This window comes from Myripristis murdjan, chromosome 14 (assembly GCF_902150065.1).
Source record: "Myripristis murdjan chromosome 14, fMyrMur1.1, whole genome shotgun sequence".
In the NCBI taxonomy this organism is placed as follows: Eukaryota; Metazoa; Chordata; class Actinopteri; order Holocentriformes; family Holocentridae; genus Myripristis; species Myripristis murdjan.
This window is the reverse complement of record NC_043993.1, coordinates 29,654,662-29,674,653: the sequence shown is the minus strand read 5'-3', so window position 1 is coordinate 29,674,653 and position 19,992 is coordinate 29,654,662. Positions and strand designations below refer to the sequence as shown.

Here is a 19,992-nt window from a genome sequence, read left to right as displayed (position 1 = left end):
GAAAGGAAGAACTGGTTCACTTTTCACACCAGATGGGCCACTGGGGGCATGACAGAGGGTCTGATTAACTTTTGGTGAATATCAAAGATGTGGAACTGGCATATCTTGCTAATTGCATTGGAGTTCTGCACTCTACATCCAGTTGATTAGGTCTTTTTTAAAAGCTAGAATAATTTATCCCTGTCTACTGAGCGCAGACACGATGCTCCAAAACAAAAATGTAAACAAACTGGCAGCCAAGCCACTAGGTACTTCCACCCACCATGTCCTGATGCATCCATGCACTAGCATCACACAGAGAAAAGCCTGTAGGCTAACATCGCCTGACATTTGTTTTACTACCATGACTCCTGAAGACAGACACTTTGATTAGGTGGTGAGCATTCATTAATTACCTTCTGTAAAGGCTGCAGTTGATTGTGGTTTAACTTCAGTTTTAATGGAAGTGGCATCGGCCTGGCACAGAGCCGGCAAGTCTCACATTAGCATTAGCTGCAGTATGTTGCTGCAGGTTTCTAGACCTCAATGCAGATAAAAACCATTGAGTCGATGAGATGGTGCCCTGGCCAACAAATTGTACTTTCAAGATGTAAGAAAACAAGTTTGTTTGGTACAAACCCCCACACAAATCACATCATAATCATTTTAATGGTTTTCTCAGTGAAAATGAAAAATATAATGCAAAGATTATCAATCCTACTAAAATCATGAATCATATCGTGATTGCAAAAGTATAAAATTAATCGCAATATGAGTTTTTTTTCCCATGTCATTCAGCACTGATTGATACGTTTAACGTTTCAGAGTGATTCTGACATCAGTGAGGACAGTCCAGCCGCTGTCTGAGCTTTGATAGATAGATAGATAGATTTACTGTATTGATCCCAAACTGGGAAATTCTTCTTGCTTCACCTCATGCAATGAATGTCAGGTGTGGTGGGAGAAAAGTGTTTTTAAGCTGCGCGAGGTGGCAGGAGCTCAGACTCAGTCCAGCTTGGACAACAAGCTTGCAGAAAACGGCAGTATAAGCTGAGCTGTCCTTTCGAGACCTCAGTCGGTATCATTACATCTCAATGGAGTCGTGAGACACCAAATTCCATTTCTAGGAGAGGGTAACAAGTCAGAAATTGATTTTAAATTTAAATCTTGGCAGAAGGCATCAAATATTAGGTATTAGGTATGGTATGCTGCTGGTTTTGATGTATTTTTCCCTTTCTATTTTGAAACATACACACTGGAAAGCTCTGTCCTCCGCACATTATTTCTCCATAAGGCATGGTTCGTGCTATTTTCCTCTTCTGTGCTCCAACACTGATACCCTTAGAATAAACCTTCTTCAGATGACATCACTCCCAAAAAAAAAAGAAAAAAAAGAAATTCTAACTTATTAATACAGCAACTCTCAAAAGATATGAATGTGTGAGACTGTTTACAATTTTTGAATATATCTGTCAGATTATGTGCATAAGTTAAAATTTGTTTTTCACTCAAGTGCTCCCTTTAGCAAGTTTATGGTTTAAGTCGCCCAGAGGCATGAAGGACTAGATCCATTGACAGTTCTTTCTGGGTTCTTTCTACATTATTAATCTCTTCCACTGCCAAGGCTGGACACCCATGGCTCGGACCTTTTGGAGAAAAAAAAAAAAAAAAAAAAAAACTCATAAAAATAGAGAACTCCTCCCCTGTGAACATACATATAAATAAGAAGAGCTTGGCAAAAGCAAGAGTAGTGAAAAATTGCTTTTGCTTCTGACCTCCTCCTGATAACTCAAAAGCACAGCGCAGCAAAAGTGTGAGACAGCGGGTGTTTTGACTTTCTATTCTACTTGAGCAGCACTTTAAAATTAGAGATCAGTGTGAAATACGCTGGCAGAGAGACAGTTGGTAAAATTAGCCGGATTAAATCACATGAGGTGTGATTCAATGTTTGTGTGAGAACAGTAGGCATTATAGTGCCTCGGCCAGCGCTTCAGTTCAAATATGCGATCTTTAAACTTCAAAACTTCATAGAATAGTTCACTTTAACAAGTTGGTTTTGTTGCTTTCTCCTCACACTTTTTTGTGCAATGTTTTCTTGATACGCAAAGGGTGTAGTGGTATCACAGTTTTGGCATGGATATTGCAGTCTGGGATGTTTAAATGATGTCAAAAAATGGCGGCAGTACTTCTTGCTGTTTATTAACTAGACTTTCGGCAGGAATTAGTTAATGCCACCCGGAAAACAAGCAAATCAGATTCAGCCCCGGTTGTTTTGTCACAACTGGGCCTCATCCAAAATCAACCAGTCATTTACAATCTTAAATGTGCATCAGCCCACCCATGTTTAAACAGGCCCTGTGGGACAGCGGCCTTTGTTAACACCAGGAAGGAGTGCTGGGCCACCAACAAACAGCCAACCAGCAGCCGCTCGCTCATTAATAATGAATGATTATTGTTAGTTTGTAGGTGCAAGAGGAACCCTGGAAAAAAGAGTTAGAAAAACCAAAGTTAGAAAAACCATTTCCTTATAATGTTCTCTGATTTAAATTTCAGTTATACAAGATACAAAGCCTTTGGGGAACTTTTTTGGCCAAACGTTCAAATGAATATTAAGAATATCTAGGATGGTGTTTTTCAACTGTTAGGTGTACTTGGATATTCAGACATGTATCAGTCAAATAAAATGTATTATAATTCATCAGCGGCTCTAACCTTGACACTTCTCACTCCTTTGTTGCTTGTACTGCCGGTGATGTATGAATTAATGCTTATTTTACTGACATGGTGAGATGCTTTATGTAACAGCATTACCTAAATGCGTAAATCAAGAGGAAAACTTGCTGTGTTGCACTGCAGGTTTCTCCTTTTTATTTTGCTCATTAACAAGCAAAACCTGCTTGATGTTGACCGTACTGACAGGCAATGACCTTAATTCAGTGAGTAGTGCATATTCATGGGGTAATTTGGAGCTGAATGGGAATTAGGCCATGACAGGGCAGTCTGGTTTGTGTTTATTGGAAATGTGAAAGTGACAAGAGCACCTTATGTTTTTCCAAAGTAGCTGCAGTTCATGATGAGCACCATATCTTGCATTGTGATCCAAAAATGCAGATAACGGCAAAGAAATCGATGCTGTAGATAACGGCAGACATCAGCCTGTAGGGCGATTCATATTCTCACGGCCTCTCAAAAGCCCTCAAGTGCTTTCTCAGCTGTTTGCTCATCTAGCAAGTGAAGCATAGTCCAAAGTGATTGTCCAAAGTCATACCAGATCCGGTCATTAGGCATCAGCCCCACACTGGGTCCCTTGGTGTCCACTACCTCCATCAGTCCGACGTGGAGTCAGCCAGTCAGCAGTTAGCTCTTCCAGGACAAACTCGAGACAAAAATCAATGTGCGAGACATCCAATTCTTTTTCAACACTGCTTTTTTATCTGCCTCCTTATGCTTGTCATCAGATGCCTACTCTAAAGTCTCCTTTCTTCAGCCTCTGGAGACTGGATGTCAGGAAAGTGACCTTGCTAACTCAATTCACCTTCGTAAGCTGAATACAAAGTCTGGCTGCCAAGGGAGGGGGTTGGGTATCAGAGCCGGGCACTTTATAGACAACTTAACAGCTCTTCAGGGTATCGGGTGTGAAACGTGAACCAGGCTTCTGTATGGCCGATGAAAAACAGTATGTAAGATCCATGTTGTCTGCTGTAGCCCAGAGATGTCTTCGGGGGCCAGTAACAAGCACGTTAGCTTCATCCAGTTTTATTTTTGAACAGAGCACATCATCTGTTATGGCCTTTGTAAGGTTGCACAGGAGGAAGGTAACAGTTGTACAAAAACAAAAAAATGATGCCCGTGGCATTCTTCCTAGGTGACCTCAACTGCCTTCCTTCTGTGGGCTGGAAGAATGACCCTTTTGCAACAAAAGGGCAAAGCTTAGGGACACTGCCAAGATAAAACATTTGGTAGGACAGAGTATTTGGAACAGCGGCCGATGTGGTTGACACAGTGGGCTGTCAGCTTTTCAGCAAAGTGGATCATCAGAGGTGAAACTAAAGATTCACCCCCTCTGGAGCCGACAACACAAAGCCTTTGGAGCACTTTTTAGCCAATTTTCATTTTCACTGCTGATTAGCAAATCTCCACACGACAGCATGTAAACATTTAATTGCTCCCACCCTTAGTCACAGAAGTCGAGAGTTGTGAATATAAATCATTATTATCAGCCTTTTCCCCTTAAATTGCTTTCTCGCCAAATCTCAAAACTCCTTACCAAACAAAAATCCTTTTGTCAAGCCTGGCCGTTGTCAGACAAACTCAAGGGTAACGTTTTTTTTTTTTCTTTCTTTTTGCAGCACAGTATATGCACTATGTCGAAGGACAAACACATTCAGACATGCTAGGCATTCTCAAGTATTTCTATGTTCAGAATGAAAGTACAGTCTTTTTTGATAAATTATATTCAGGCTTGTTTCTTGTCAAGAACCTACAAAATTATCAGGTGAATTTGCAGAAGAAAACCTTGTGCTCAGAGTACAAAAACCACACCAACTACCACCTAACATTGGAACTGAATTTCTTTATAATTCCAACTTCCAAACTATTGAAAAAAAGGAGACTCGGTGTGATAAAATTCCCGAATTTGAGAGCAAATATGCGCTGCCAATTGAGGTTTTGCTCTTATCTGGCAGCAGCCTTTGAAAGCCTTTAAAATGTAGGGGAAAGTGGACAATGAAACACAATTCGTTGCTGGAACAGTGTCAGAGGAAAACATTGAGGTACCCAAGAGCAGTATGTTAATCAGATTAGGAACGTCAATCATTTTCATCAGTGGGGTCATGAATGGCAGAAGCCCGCACGCTGGCCGAGGTAATCTGAAATAATTCATTTGCACTGGAAATTAAAATACATGAGTGTAAAAACAGAGGCAGCCACAACTGGACAAGTCTGTGCACATCAAGAAAAGACAAATGATTTCATTAGATCAGGCAATCATGACACACTGTCTAGAAAAAAGACTGAGAAATGAAAAATGTCCATGTTGAACTAGAGGTCCGCAGCACAAATGATGACTCACGGTTCTCTAAAGATAGTGAGGGGATGAGAGACTACACAGACTGAGTGGGACAAAATGTGCCTCATTGACCAGCAAGCCTGTTTAATGCAGTCTGTCACGCGTTATGGAGGCGAATGTCTCTGACTGTCGCAAACTATGGCTGCTCTACTGTTCCCATGAAATGAATCATGCTCTCTACCACAACCAGACAGTCGTGAATTTAGGATTTCACAAAGTGATGGAGACACAAGGTACTGCATCCCGTGGAAGGTACAAGTGGACTGTCAAGCGAAGCGAACCGCATCTTTTTTTCCTGTGCATGTATTACAGCAGTCAGGTTGACATGACGTATCAACAGGTAAAACTGTTTTAGCATTGTAAAAACACACAGTCTAGTATAGATGACTTCAGGGCCAAGCACAAGGCTCTGAGCTGTGTCCAGATTAAATTTAAAGAAGTTCTGGGACGTCCAGTCCTCGACATCAGCTGGACAGTCAAGTAATATTGCTAACTTACTGGGGGACAAAAGATAATACTAATTATTAGGCTATTTTGCTAAACACTCCAGTCGTAATCATTAATCACGATTATTTGTCGCGGTTTCAAGAAACACTTTTTACATTTTGCATCTTAACATATACATCTAGATAGATAGAATTTGTTAGAACTTTTTTTTTTACTTTGCAGTGCAATTCTGCAGCAGCTAAAAAAAAAAAATCTTGTTTTCACTCTTACCGTCTTTTTGTGCTCTGGCAGCTAAACCAGAGTCTTCATGTTCAGAATCAGAAGAAGGATTTTCCTCTCCAACACTGGGACTAATCCATTCTTTTCCACTTTGCAGTGTTTCTCTCTTTCCTCTTTTCCATGAATTCCTTGATTGGTCAGCACAGCTGATCAGATGCCCCGCAGGGTGTCAGACAGCACTCTTGTTTGATGCTTGCTTAACTAGCCGAAGGCACCATGCTTCGATTACAGATAGTCGATGGGTGTTAAGGTTCTAGCAGCAGTGAATATTTGCTCCCCAACCTACTGCGAGCTGTCTGAGCCTAGACAGAGGGGCACAAAGCCAATTATAACAAATTGGATTAACTAACAAAAATTGGGGGGTGTGGAGGGGGGGCACTCCTTCAGTAAGAAATCCATATCAAGCTTTGGCTGAGCGATGTAAAATCATTACACCGGATAATTAAATACATTTTAGCGCAACAAAATACAAAACAGCATCGGGAGTTATTCTGAACAACTGTTTACTCACCAGACTCTGCAACAGCACTGCAATGACACCATCTGTGCACCTACTACTTACACTGTCTATTACACCAAGCCTTGTGAATGATCCTGCTCCACTCAAACACACACATTTCTGCAGACTACACCACTTTTCAGCCTCAAGAATGGTGCTCATGCTATATGGTGCTCATGATAAATTTTAGCCTAGTTATTTTATTTCTCATCCTATTCAGTCTGTTTGCTTTGTGATCCTCTGGTCTGTAGCACCGCCGGACACATTGTGCTTCCTCTGCAGCTGCACTCTATATGCCATGCTGACTGAAACATGTATGTGCAGTGCATTTGTACGGCTCTATATGTGTAATGTCTCACATACCGCACTGGCCCTTTGCCCTGCATGTGTCAGCATGTACAGCGACGCTACACAGACTGATCATGTCTGTGCACAAATGCTGCCAAAACAAATTCCACTCCATTTATTGTACATGAATAACAATTATTTTAATGAACTCCTGATGTCAGGGGGGTTCAGACCCATTTCCAGATCTGCGTTGCGTGCACCCGCCCTTTCGTCTCTATCCATCTATGCTCTCCTTTCTCATGCCAGAAATGCCACTACTCCAATCACCATTATGTTTAAGAGCGGTGTCTTTCTGTCAGTGTTAAGTGTGTTTTGTAACATACAGCATAACGTGTGGGTTATGATTGGGTTTGTGAATCGTTTCTGCAGGCCATTTCACAACATTATGTTTATGTACAATATCATTTGGCTGGAAAATGTGATTATATAGTGACTCTCCACTGATTATTCATCACTTAAAGTGCCTGGTGGGGCAGATAAGCTCGCCCTGAATAATGCTCTTGGGAGACACTTGGGTTGGGACAAACACATGCTTCCCTTTAAGCCGTTTGTGCTGCTGTGTTAAACTGAAAGGGGGGTCTCCAGCTCCGACCTGCAGTGAAGACGTCCTGCCACAGAGTGTCAGCAGGTCTCCACAGGTTAGGTTTAGTTTGGGCTAATAAATTTGGGACCATTTTTTGGCATCAAAGTGAACATGACAAGTTAAAATACAAATAACTAACCATGTGACTGGGTTTATATTAAGGCTTTTATTTAAAACTGTGGTATCCACCATCTGCAAAGACTACTGGTGCATAAAGCTACTTGACACATGGTAAATGTTGCAGATTAGTATTAGTATTATAGTGATTAGCATTAGTATTATATATAAACCCGTGTTTATTTAAAGACATCAACGCTATATCTCTGCTTTAGGTCTTTAGATAGTTCACAATTCAAAACCTTTTAAAGACAACTTAATCCTTTTGAGGAGATCTGCAGGCACCATGCCCTACTCTGGTGAATGCCACACAAGTGATGGAGGAGGTTTTAAATTCACTGTATTCTTCTTTTGGATAAAGGGGGCCGTAGGAAGCCTCACACAACCCGATCTGCTGAAATCCAGAGGGAAAAGCAAAAGGCGGATAGACACAAAGTCCAAGCTGAACAAGGAGATACACCCTCAGTGAAAACAACAGTCATCAACATGGAGGGAGGCTTACCAAAAAGGGTTTGGAAGTTGAAATGAAGTTGAAAGTGAAAGAAAGCAGTGAAGTCATTCTCGATGCCTGTTCATCAGTCTCAGTGCAAACAGGACAAAAGGAGTTCTTCGTATCAAAATGGTTCCTCAGCACTTTGCAGAAACATTAATAATATAATCACCACATAAAAATATATAGATTGGGTGCCCCGGTAGCTATGCTGGTGGAGGGTGTACCACTTGTTAAGGCTGCATCCTGACCGAACCCGAGCCCTGGCCCCTTACTGCATGTCATCCCTGGCTTTGCAGTCTCCCTCTATCTACTGTAACTACCAAACAAAGCAGAAATGCCAAAAAATTATCTTTAAAAAATATATCTATATGTGTTAAACATACATTAACTGAGAGTTCAAATTTGCAAAACACAACCTAGCGCAGGTCTCATAACAACTGCAAAGACTACCGGGAAGACTGAAGACACAAGAGAGCTGAAGCGTTTCATTTTCACCCGTTTTTTTTTTTTTTTTTTTCCATCAAATTTTTGTGGAAAAAATTTTCATAGTCTCATTATCAAACATTAAAGCTATCTTTGTAGTGTTTGTAGTTTGTAGTGTAGGAGGAGGGAATAGCTTTTAACTTTTACTACAAACGAAAATAAAATATCTGATGGTTAGGTATCACAGGCCATTTCAGACCATTTCAGATTTGAATTAACACTGCTGTTGTGTTGTTCTCATATGTACAATGCACACTTGATTTGTTTACATACGGTTGTGCTCTTTTAACATGCACTAAGTAACTTGAAAATGTGTTTTTTGGTTGTGTTTTTCTCTTACCTGCCATGTGAACCAGGTGCAGACCATTCATGGCCACACATCCGATATGCTGGTGTTGTGTTTCGTTAACATGGCATCGGCGGGATTATTATTTGAATGCAGTTAGTGCACAGTAATGTTAATTTGTGTTGTGTTGTCCCCCAGGTTTTAGGTTATTTTTCTTCTATTGTTTAAATTGTTCATATAGTATTTTTTCTACATTCCTTGTTTATAATGTTTATATTGCTCTTTGGTACTTATTATCTGTATATACTGTTTATAGTGAAAATTAAGCTTCATATCTTGCTATCCACTTTGCTGCTGTAATATGTGAAATTTCCCCACCGTGGGACTAATAAAGGAATATCTTATCTTATCTTATTTAAGTCGTGATTTTCAATCTGAAATATTTCAACGTCTACAGCACATTTTGAACAATACAAGGATCATAATGATAAACGTGACAAATATGATCAAGGTGATTACAATTCTGCATTTTCATATTGTCCCATCTCTAATCTCGTAGTTAGTAAAGTGTTGATTGCAGAGGAAAATCCACAGCTTCATTTTATGTATTTATTTTACTTTTAGCCTATGTGCTGCTGTAATGGCCCATTTTCGCCTCACTGATCATTAAGGTTTCATCTGAACCCATCTTTAGGAGTCAATAAGCATTACTGTAAGGTTGTGCTACTCAATACAACAGTCCTACTTAGAATGAATGAAAATAGGTTGTGCACCCTAAAAAAAAAGCATCCTGCCAAGGGACAAACGTGACGTTGAAGCACGAAAGGTGAATCTGACCTTAATGCACCCAGACAACGTGACACCCATCAACCTAATTACCGGCTGCCGATTCCAACGCTAAGGGCGGAGAATATGGGAAGCGGGTGTCCAATGAACCCCGACTGTCACGAGTAGACACGGTCTCGGTGGATTTACGAGCGTGACCCACTACATGACTAAGCTTTAGGCGAAGTTTTGCTTCACTGGGTCTTTGCAGTCTGAAGGCCCTAGGCTTCGGAGCGCCCTGCCAGAAAAGCTCAGCCTGGAAAAAATAAAATAAAAATCAGGCTGCGTGGTATGGCGGCAGCAAAACAAGTGAAGGCAAACACGGACAGATGAACGGCCCGCGTGACAAGGTCAATGTGAGTTAATCGCTGCTGAAGAGGTTAAATGACCTTTGGCACTCAGCTATTTTCATATGGATTGAGAATAGTAAACCAAATCTTCTTAATGGACCGGGCTCATTTGACTGATGTGCGTCTGTATTTGTTCTAGATCTCATTCTTCTAAAAAAAAAAAAACACTCTTCTCCCTTTGAATTAAATGGCAGAAGGCTTTGAGATAAAAATGGAGTGTGTGGAGAAGGGCTTGTGAAGTCGCTCACGAACGCGGCAGAAAGCTCTCACACTCTTAACACATGACCACACCGCCCTAAAAAAGGGAATATACAGTACACCTAGGGTTTAAAGTTTAACTCGGAGGCTTTACATATCTCGCTCAACTTTAACTTCGTTGCTCAGAAGGCTCTCCAGAATAAGTGGACGTGCTCAATTCAAAGGCTGAAGTGTGCTCTCACATATTAATGTATTCTGTGAGTGAGGGAGACTAACGTATAGGCTATACTGTAATGGCTTTGTATAAAAACCCTTTCCTGCAAAATTTATCCAGGGGAACACAAATAGACAGCATGAAGTGTTACTCTACTAAAAAAAAAAAACAAACAAAAAAAAAACTCCACTCACTTTTAAACCAATGGCATGGGAACTGATTTGAAGACATGCAGCCAGTACTTTTGTGTGCATTCATTGAAAGGCAGCGTGCACAGGTTTTCCAGACCCTGCAGCCGAGTCATTCGCTGCACTGATGCTCGGACTCTGAGGAGGACCGCTGCCTGTCAAGACGTTTTTGTAGCAGCAATCACTGTCAGCTCTTCACTTCACCTCAGCTGCGGTGCCTTTAGCCGACACACAGCTTTCCTGAGCGGAGATTTATGGAAGAGATCGCTGGCGTGGATAACTTACAGAAATGTATTGCAGTCCGCATATTTACGGAGATGTATTTGATCGATCCGTGTTGTAGGAGTGGTTAGCACAACAGCTTCAAAGTGGATATCGATGACGAGCCATTGCGTAATATGATAATTGGCAACGTGTAAATTTTGAGACACATTTTAGGCCGCACGTTCACATAACAAAAACGGTTATCTTACAACTATTAACTGAGTAGGGCCGGGTACTGGCAACTACCTCAAGATACAATACTGATGAAAAATATGTAAATAGAGCTTAAAATGTCACCTACTGCATAATAGCACCTGAGTAGACTAATAAAACAGTTTATTACATAATAAATCAAGTGGAAAAACTAGTGCACTAAAATGTAGGCATGTATCTTTTGGATATATTATTGAGTATGACTTTTTTTTAAACTCACATTGTCTCAAAAGTGAATCAATTCTCCATCTGCGCAAGAGTCTCCGACCCGGAGCGGTTCATACTTTGTGCTACATGCTGCTAACGCTGATTGACAGAGCAGTAATGTGGTCTTCATCGCCACGTGAGCGCCAGGCCTGCCTCAGGGAGATACGGAAGGGGCAGCAACACTGAGCCAAACGTTTTCTGACTGCATTTTAATTGCACATTGTTGATAATAACAACAGGGCAATCAGGGGTCCATTGTGATACCGACAGAAACTTTTGCAGCGCATTTATTTTCACCCTAAAATAAATGAGGCACTTTTTGTTTTCCAATTTGTGAAATTAGCGTCCATTATGCATTTTAATACTGGTAAAAATGAGCAGACATTGCTCTGGATGTTTATCTCTAAATGATCGCCTGGTCTGCATCCTTATCACGCGTGCACTTGCATCTCTCAAACATTTGGGGGAAATCGCTGTCTTTGGTCACAGATTTGTTTTTTTTGCTATCTGCGCCTGATGTCCAAGCTGAATTAGACAAAAAAAAAAAAAAAAAAGCTTTCATGCAGTCGACTCCCTCTGCTTACAGCTCGTCAAACGCTTTAAAATCAAAGAGTCGAGAGCTCTATTCATGTTTCTTCTGCAGTCAAACTCTCTGCATCATGAATGTAATACGGCTTTAATATTCCACTTTATTAATTTATTTATGCGCTTTATTGCCTTTTTTCTTTGGCATTTTATTCACATACTTTAGTGCCTTTTATTCTTTTCAGGCCTCTATTCTTTCCAGCTGCAATGACCCAATTTCCCCACAGGGATCAATAAAATTCATCTTATCATAGCTCATCTACCAAAAGAGGGAGTAAAACTGGAAACCGTGGTATTATACTGTATGTTTTTACTGCACCACAGTTTCCACAACAGATTCAGTAAAAAGGTTTTCAAAATGCTGACAGAATGCATGGCAAAGAGAACTCCCTGAACTCCTTTTGCGATATGAGCGGCTCTGACAGCCTCCATCGCTTACTGGATGCTTTCCCTGCGTTGACAGAATAATGTGTTGGATGGCGACAGCTTTGGGTAACACGGTGAGCTCGACTTCCAGCGACGTGGCTCCCCCCCTCCCCGCGAGCGCTTCAAGTGTAGTTTCACACAACTTGTTGCCAAAACATCCCTGAATGAGAACGCCATTTTGTCATTCCTGACTCATTATCCTCCGCTCTGCCATTGTGGGAATACCCCGGCAGCTCGCTAACCACCCCCTAGCTCAATGCCAGGATTGTTTACGGGGGAATGGAATCTCCTTTGGGAATGTCATGGCATCCTCGGAGGCCTGTGACCGTGCAGGGCGCTGGGAGGGAGATGCTTTTTCATGCTAAGAACAGAGGAGTCTGCGGTTGTGTTTATGCGTCGGACCAGGCCTGAGGATGGCGGAGTATGCATTATGTATAATTAATGAACGTGCGGAAGGGAATCACAATGGGGCCCGCACAATGCGTCAGTATCCAAGGCCGGGGTCAGGGGTCACGTCTGGCTTTGTGCGTGGCCGGCGAGGATGGAGACAAACAACGAGACCTTTGAGCGTGCGGGAGGTTTCATGTACATAACAAGTAAACAAAAGAAAAGCGGTTGGTTGCATAACAGGGAAAAGGGGCCAATCTGTCTGCATACTGCCTTGAATTGTGTCACGCAGAATTAATAGTGAATTTACTGTCCTCCAAACTAGATTGTCCTCTCTGATATCATGTCATCTAAGTATGCCGGGGTAAGTTTAAAGCATTTCTACAAGGATATAACTCAAACCAGAAGGCAATGTTTTCACACTGCAAAATTTTGACTAAAAACTGTCACTTTCCATTGCTTGCTCTCTAAATAATATGGTATGTGATGGATGTGACATGGCCAGGATTGTAATATAATAATACCAAACCCAGAGCTAGCTTTGTTAAAATGCCTGTTTGCAGCCCACTTCCACAGTTCTTTTAAAAAAAAAATAATATTTATGAGACTTTAAGTAGATGGTGGCATTGCAGGATCTAGAGACACAGCTGATGCAACAGCTGCCAATAAAGAAAGTGGCTGTCTGTAAAATATTTACTGCTCTTCTGACGAGGTGGTACCGTAACGGTAACGAAACACTATTAAAACACATCAATGAACACAACTCAGTCCTTGCAACAGGCAAAAAACAGCACAAGCTCTTTGGTTTTTAGAAAACACCGTCTCTTTTCAAGGGCAAGAGCGCTGGAGTTAAGTCAAAACGTAAAGCAGAGCACAAAGCTGCTTTCAAAGCCCTTGACTTGAAGAGTTTGCATCCCTGTGCGCTTCTAGTTGAGAGCGGAGCACCGAAATTAACTTTGAGAAACTGCTCCGGAGAAGATGTGTTTGAATGTTTCTCTTGTTAAAAGGGATTCAAAGGCCTGACACAGTTATCACAGCCCAACCAACACAATCCTGAAACACAAAGCCAAGGAGAAAGTGACTTTGTACAAGTTGAGACACAGCAGTCTGGTTGCACAGCCTCTCTGCTCTTCTTGGTGCATCCTTCTCACCACATGGGCCTTCATCGCTTTAGTTTTTCTACCTTTTCCTCTCCGATTCGTCATTCTCATTTGTTTATTGGTGCAATTCCTGAGGTCAAACTGCAATGCGACAGGTTGAGCTGATCAACTACCGCAATCAAGAATTACAGAAGATACATGCAAGAGTCGTTTTTTGAGAATCAACTATTTGTATCCGCTGACTGTAAGACCATGTCAACATGAAGTTACCACATCAGTGACTGAAATTAATTTTGCATTTTCTGTTTTGACTAGAGCTGGGACCAGTCCAATCCAATATTGATATCAAGTGCCGATACTGATGTAATTCCCTCACTGGATATCAGACTGCTGTTACTGATCCACATACCGATACAGATTCCCTGGTCTTTTCTTTTCTTTTTTTTGGCATTTCTGCTTTATTTGACAGCCACAGTAGAGAGAGACAGGAGAGGCAGGGGAGAGCAAGAGGGGATGACATGCAGCAAAGGGCCTGAGGTCCAATTCAAAACCAGGACGCTGCGATCAGGACTCAGCCTTAACACACGGTACACGCTCTTATCCAGTGAGCTCCTGCCCATAGTCTATGATTTTCATGAATTACAATTCATGAATTATAAATATGTAATAATGCAATTCTAAGCCTATAGCCAAAATGTTGTAGCACATAGTTTCTTATTAAACAGTTCTACAAAGATATCCGGTAATCCTCATATTTCTTATCTCCTAGTATTCTATGAGTTAGATGTAAACGCGGAGCTTGCACTGGACCATTTACAGGTTTTTTTAGATGGGTGACGAAAAAAATCGCATGGGGCTCTGCGCTGCCGCTCTGCTGAACTCACCACATCCCACGTGAAGGGATAAATTATATCGGTTGACCTGCACGTCCAAACATTGTAACCACAACACTGACCACAGTGCTTCAGCAGAAAAGCAACACAAACAGCGTGCGACCCTAAAAAAAATGTCTTCAATGTGTTACAAATGTACAAATTTGCCTTCGAGCAAAGTAAACATTGTAGCTTGGTTGTGGGTTGTGGGCAGAGGAGCCGTCACACAGGAGCAGGAGATCATCCGTTGTAGTTTTGTGATGGGAGCAGGAGCAGCAGGAGAGCAGGGACACGTCCTGCACTGGCTTCCAGATCTGAGTTTGGTGAGTTTGATGCTAATCTAGACATAACATAATGCACCTAGTGTCCGCTGACTGGACGACCGGGTGAGTGATTTCCACATCACGCCATCACAAGTTGGCTCCTTGAACAGTTTGTTCAAGGAGGCATGTGGGCATGTGCACGTATGAGCACAAATTTAAATTATATTCAGGTATCAAATCAGATCAGAATCAGGGGGGGAAAAAAGGTGGACTGGTGCATCTCTAATTTTGCCACCGCTTTTTGTTGAAATGTATTTTGCTGCACAGGATCAGCAGCATTAGTTTTAGTTCGTTTCACCTGCTAGATTTACCTTACATAAGTAGTGTTTCAGAATAAATTCCAGGTGAAACGTAAAGATTTAGAAGTCTGCCACAAGATGCAGCAATCCCACATATATTCAGCAATTCTGTCACATCCGTATTTAATATAAGTCTCTTCACCCAAGGATTTTCTAATCCATCCCCTGCTCATCCCACACAGGGACAAATCACTGACACAGGCAGGCAGCAGAAACACTCAACCCTGCAGCGAAAACTCTTCTTACTAATAATTAACAACCTGTCATTTATTTAGTTAGCCATAACACAGAGCGTCATGAAAGCCAAATATGTCTGCAGTTACATTCATGCCTGTATTCATTAGAAAGGCTAATACTTGGAGAGACTGGATGCAAAATTGTGGCTGCAAGGATGAGGCTGAACAGCTTTCATCTTCAGATCTCAGCAGTCCCTTTTAAAAACATCCACATTCAACCTACTACACCAAATCAAATACCGAGTGAGCACAAAAAAACAGTTTGTTGGCAGCAGTCAGCTGATGAAATGGCCTCTAAGAGCTGCAGGCCATCACAGCTTCTAAGCCACTTCATACTTGATGAATTTGCAGTGGCTCAAAACAGTATTGTTACTGGGATGAGGCAGAGCAGATGAAAAATACCACTGTCTGAAATCTGAGACTCAAAGACAAAGTAATCGATGATTTGTATTATGCTGAGAACTTTAAAGCTACAGTGCTCTCATTCATTTCTCTGTAGTGGCTGTCCACCCCTGCAAAACTGTCGCCCTCAGCTACAAAAAATTATTTAAGTACAATGTAAATTAATCACCTGGCCTTATGGTCCTGCCAACCAAAAACAAATACACCTTCCCCATTAAAATTGCAATTACAGCACAATGGTCCACATATCATTATCTCCAAATCTCCATTTAAGAGCCATTCCTAATTAACTGCAACATCTGAATGGAGTGAACCGAAGTTTCAGGACTAAAATCACCTCCAGCCCCGACAATGAGTTAAGATATTACTGTGGAGGTGAACTTGGCATCTTTTTTTTTTTTTTTTTTTTTGCATGGCCTGAGATGGAAAATGAAAATAAAGTTTGTCAAGCACTATTCAAAAGACCTAAAGGACTTTACAGACAACCCAGCTATGAAAAATAAAAGCCAATAAGATAAACAAGACATACTTTAATTACAAAAGTGGTTAAAGGGAATAAAACAGGCAGATACAGCAAGAAAAAAGCACAAGCAGGCCACTCCAGGGTCCACTGGTCAAATGACTCTGTCCAATCCCATCATATTTCACTACCATTATCATAAAAGAGAAAAATGTTTAGGCTGCTTTTTCTCTGCCAAGTGACCAGGTTATCTGCACTCTGCTCCTTCCATTTACTCAGGCTGAATGAAGACTACACTGTCATAAAAAGAGCAAAGAACGAGAAGAAAAAGCTGAAGAAGGAGAAAAGTACATCAATACACCCATTGCCACTGTTGCTATACATTTTGAGTCTGTTTTGATAGAGATTGGAAGGCATGGCTATCTCGCCGTGTTGGTTGGTGAAAATGTATGCAGGCACTACAAATTACAGCCCTAAGAGAGAAAAAAGAGGGTTTGTTTCCTCATACAAGCAATGATAAGAGGGTAGAGTGGAGAACTGAATCAAATTAACATCAAATATAAAACCTGCCAGGGATTCTAGCAGAGCTGTGCAAACAAATGCAGAGAGGAATCATGGTGGAGCGGCAGTGTAAGCAGCGTACAGCAGCGTGAGGGTTTGAGAGGCATGCTGCAAGCACTAATCCATAGTGCTGAGTGGGAAAATCAACCGGGAGATAAAATGGAAAACGTTCAGTTCTATTCTGGTGACTGCAATCAAAGTGCCCTTGAGCAAGGCAATGGCATGCCCTGTGCTGTTGCTGTACTGGACAGCTTAGACATGAATGATGCTGTGTGCGTATGTAATCTACTCTGTCTGTTGTTCACTTGGCTGATAAAATAAGAATTAAGGTCCTGCACAGACACCTGATTAAACTGTAATCTAATCCAGGAAATGAAGCCCTCTCAGATAAGAGTGGTAAGTCAAATCGTGAGCTTTGGTGTGGGTTGGCTATCTCATTACCCCCTCTGAGGATCCCACCTAATTAAGGCTTCAACACTTCAAATGAAAGCATTTTAAAACATCTATGATGTCAAATATTACATGCTGACAACCTGTTTTCTGATAGAAGCAATGGCATCTTTACAACCTATTCCTGTCACATTACATTTGATTTGGTGAAATTAATTTACATGCAAATTTAATACAAGACACAGACCAAACTGGAGGTTTTAAACAGAATTAATGGTCTGCATTAAGGGGAGGACTGAACGCAGCAGGGCTGGTGCATGCCAGCTTTTAAGCCCGGATACGTGCCGTTCTCTTGGAGCGCCTGAAGCCAAACGTCATTAAGCAATCTGGCAGTTTAATTTCCCTTGTTTATCGCCCAATGTATAAAAGCCAATTTATCCAACTAAGATCCTGATAAGGCTTGGGAGGGTCTGCTGGAGAATTCGGCATACATCTGACCCACCAAAAACCATGTGAATAAAACACATTTTTATAAAACTTTAACTTTGAGAAGTCTTCACCCAGCGTGCTGTGTTTCTGCTGAACACACGGTATAGCCGGGAAACCACTCACAAAAGCGGATTTTCTGTTCAAATAAAAGCAATAGTGTGGACTGGATGTATGCCGAACTGATTATGGAAACCTCTGCATTTGTGAAATACCTTGTGCACTGTTTCCAAGCAATGTATGTATGCCGATAAATAAAACAATTAAAATGTTAGATTTTTTGAACAGGCGACCACCGCAGGAGAGCGGGACGTAACGTTATCCCGGGACGAGCCAGCTGTCTGCAAGCTTATCCGACTAGTTGGAGTGAAAACATAACTCTCCTGGTGGATAATAGTTAGAAAGCTTAAACTAAATAATGTTAGTGTTATCTCTCCTCTCTCTCTCTCTGCACACACACACACACACACATACACATACATACATGCACACAAACACACACACAGAGACACACACACACACTCTCCCCCTCTCTTCCACACGCAGACACATGCGCGCCTTGGCTAACATTAGCCGGGATTTCACCGACTGTCCACCACCAACTACAGCACAAAACAGGGCTTTCCGTGGAAATAACGCAGGTGAATGCAACTCACACATCACGAGCATGTAACGTGACCAAGGTAAAGTAAATTTACCTGTTTTTGTGGTCGAGGCTGTGCCGCTGCCCACCGCGTTGGCTCCACACAGATGGGCTTAGCTTTCGCTGTCTCTTCTTAGCGTTTCGCCGCTGTTAATATCCCCCCACAGCAGCTCCACACACACGGCTACATCCATGAGAGAAGCTCATCGGGGGATAAAATATCTGGCCGTGTCTTTTGATTCAACTCCAAAGTGAAGGCAACCCGTCTGTTGTTGCATTCACACTTAACCCTAAACAAAAAGGCTCCCCCGGGACAAGGCTCACAGACACTGTTCAGTCAGTTGCTGTGCTGCTTTCTGGATAAAATACTGACTTCAGTCTTCTTGGAGACTAATTTGAACACTTCCACTGGCTTTCAAGGCAATACTCTAACAAAATTCTCTTTTTTTCTGAGTCTCAAGTCGCTATTTCCAGGCTGAAACTTAACGCCAGGCTATCTTTCCTACCGCAACTTACCGGAGCTCAGCTCGGAGTGAATGGAGCAGAGAGGCGCAGCGCTATCACTGCGCTGCCTTCAGGGACTGTCGGAAATATTCCTGCTGAGACTTGAGCACGCATGGACCACACCAAGGAGGGGTAAACAAGGAAAGCAAAGACGCAAATTCTTGTGATATGAAGATGTGACATTCATTGGGCGTGTCTCGAAGAAAAAAATGCGAAAACCAAAAACACCAGTTAAATAAATAATATAAATCAAAGCAACCATGGCTGCTACCATCTTGGATATCCATTGGCAAACTGGTCATTCACTAATATAGCTAACCTGAAACAGCCAGGCCAGAAAACGATACCAATCCTATGTGTACTTGTATACAGTAGGCCTAATCTAAAACTAAATATGTTTCTAATTTTTAGTTATTGTGGCACAGTTCTTAGGCTGTAGCATCTACTCCAAAACACCAAGTTGAGTCATTTGGAAGTGTTCAGCTAGCTCAATTAATCAACTGAATACATTGAACAGATGCTGGGGTTTAGCTGGCAAACTGTCATCGAAAATAAGTCAATTATCAGTCTGTCGGTCTGGAGAAAAATTAGAAGGGAAATTAAGTTGCATGTTTAGAAATGCTATCAGGTGTTCTCAGCCACTGTGGCCAAGAAGTGAAGAGCTCCAGCGTGACTGCCAGAGAGCTCATTAAGTCATTGAAAGCTTTCAAAAAAAGACACATTGAATGCATTAATGGGGTTTTCAAAAGTAGGAGCCCAGGAGTGGCACCTGAAGGCAGCAGGCACACAGCAAAGAGCAGCCAAAGATCCCCAGTGGACAGAAACTGACCCAGCACTCAAGTAAGGGGTCCAACTTCAACAAAACTCAGTGAGGGACACTAATTAATCTGTTTGGGGCAATGCACTGGGACATAAGTGCTTCCAATAGCCTTACACGTACAGTTTGAATTAAATTGGGGAACCGCTGACACTAACAATGCATATTATTGTTTTGCTTGTCAGTATGTGAACATGACAAGCTCTATCCAACCCAGAACCTGGAGAGCAACTGCTTTTAGATTATACCTTAACATGTTAAATCTGTACGGGCTGCCAGCTGCTGGGCTACCTGGTGAATTTCACATGCAAGATTGATTTTGCTGCACACAATGTATTTCATGATGAATAAGATATCGATTTTTGTGGACCCCCAAAGGATGTTTCACTTCTTACAGCAAAATGATCTTTATTAAATCAGTTCTGAACCAGAAAATAGACAATTAACCCAAGACACCCCC

The 19,992-nt window shown here is 41.7% G+C and overlaps 1 protein-coding gene across 4 annotated transcripts in view; it reads right to left on the bottom strand.

Moving 5' to 3' along the window:
• Positions 1–18,751, bottom strand: part of arhgap32b (Rho GTPase activating protein 32b) — a 127,610-nt gene extending 108,859 nt beyond the window's left edge. For 3 of the 4 annotated variants that reach the window (XM_030068578.1, XM_030068580.1, XM_030068579.1), the window contains exon 1: positions 18,267–18,751. The gene's annotated coding sequence lies outside the window, so the exon portion shown is untranslated. The remainder of the gene's footprint in view (positions 1–18,266) is intronic. The other variant, XM_030068581.1, reaches the window with a different exon arrangement.
• Between the last annotated feature and the right edge of the window lie 1,241 nt (positions 18,752–19,992).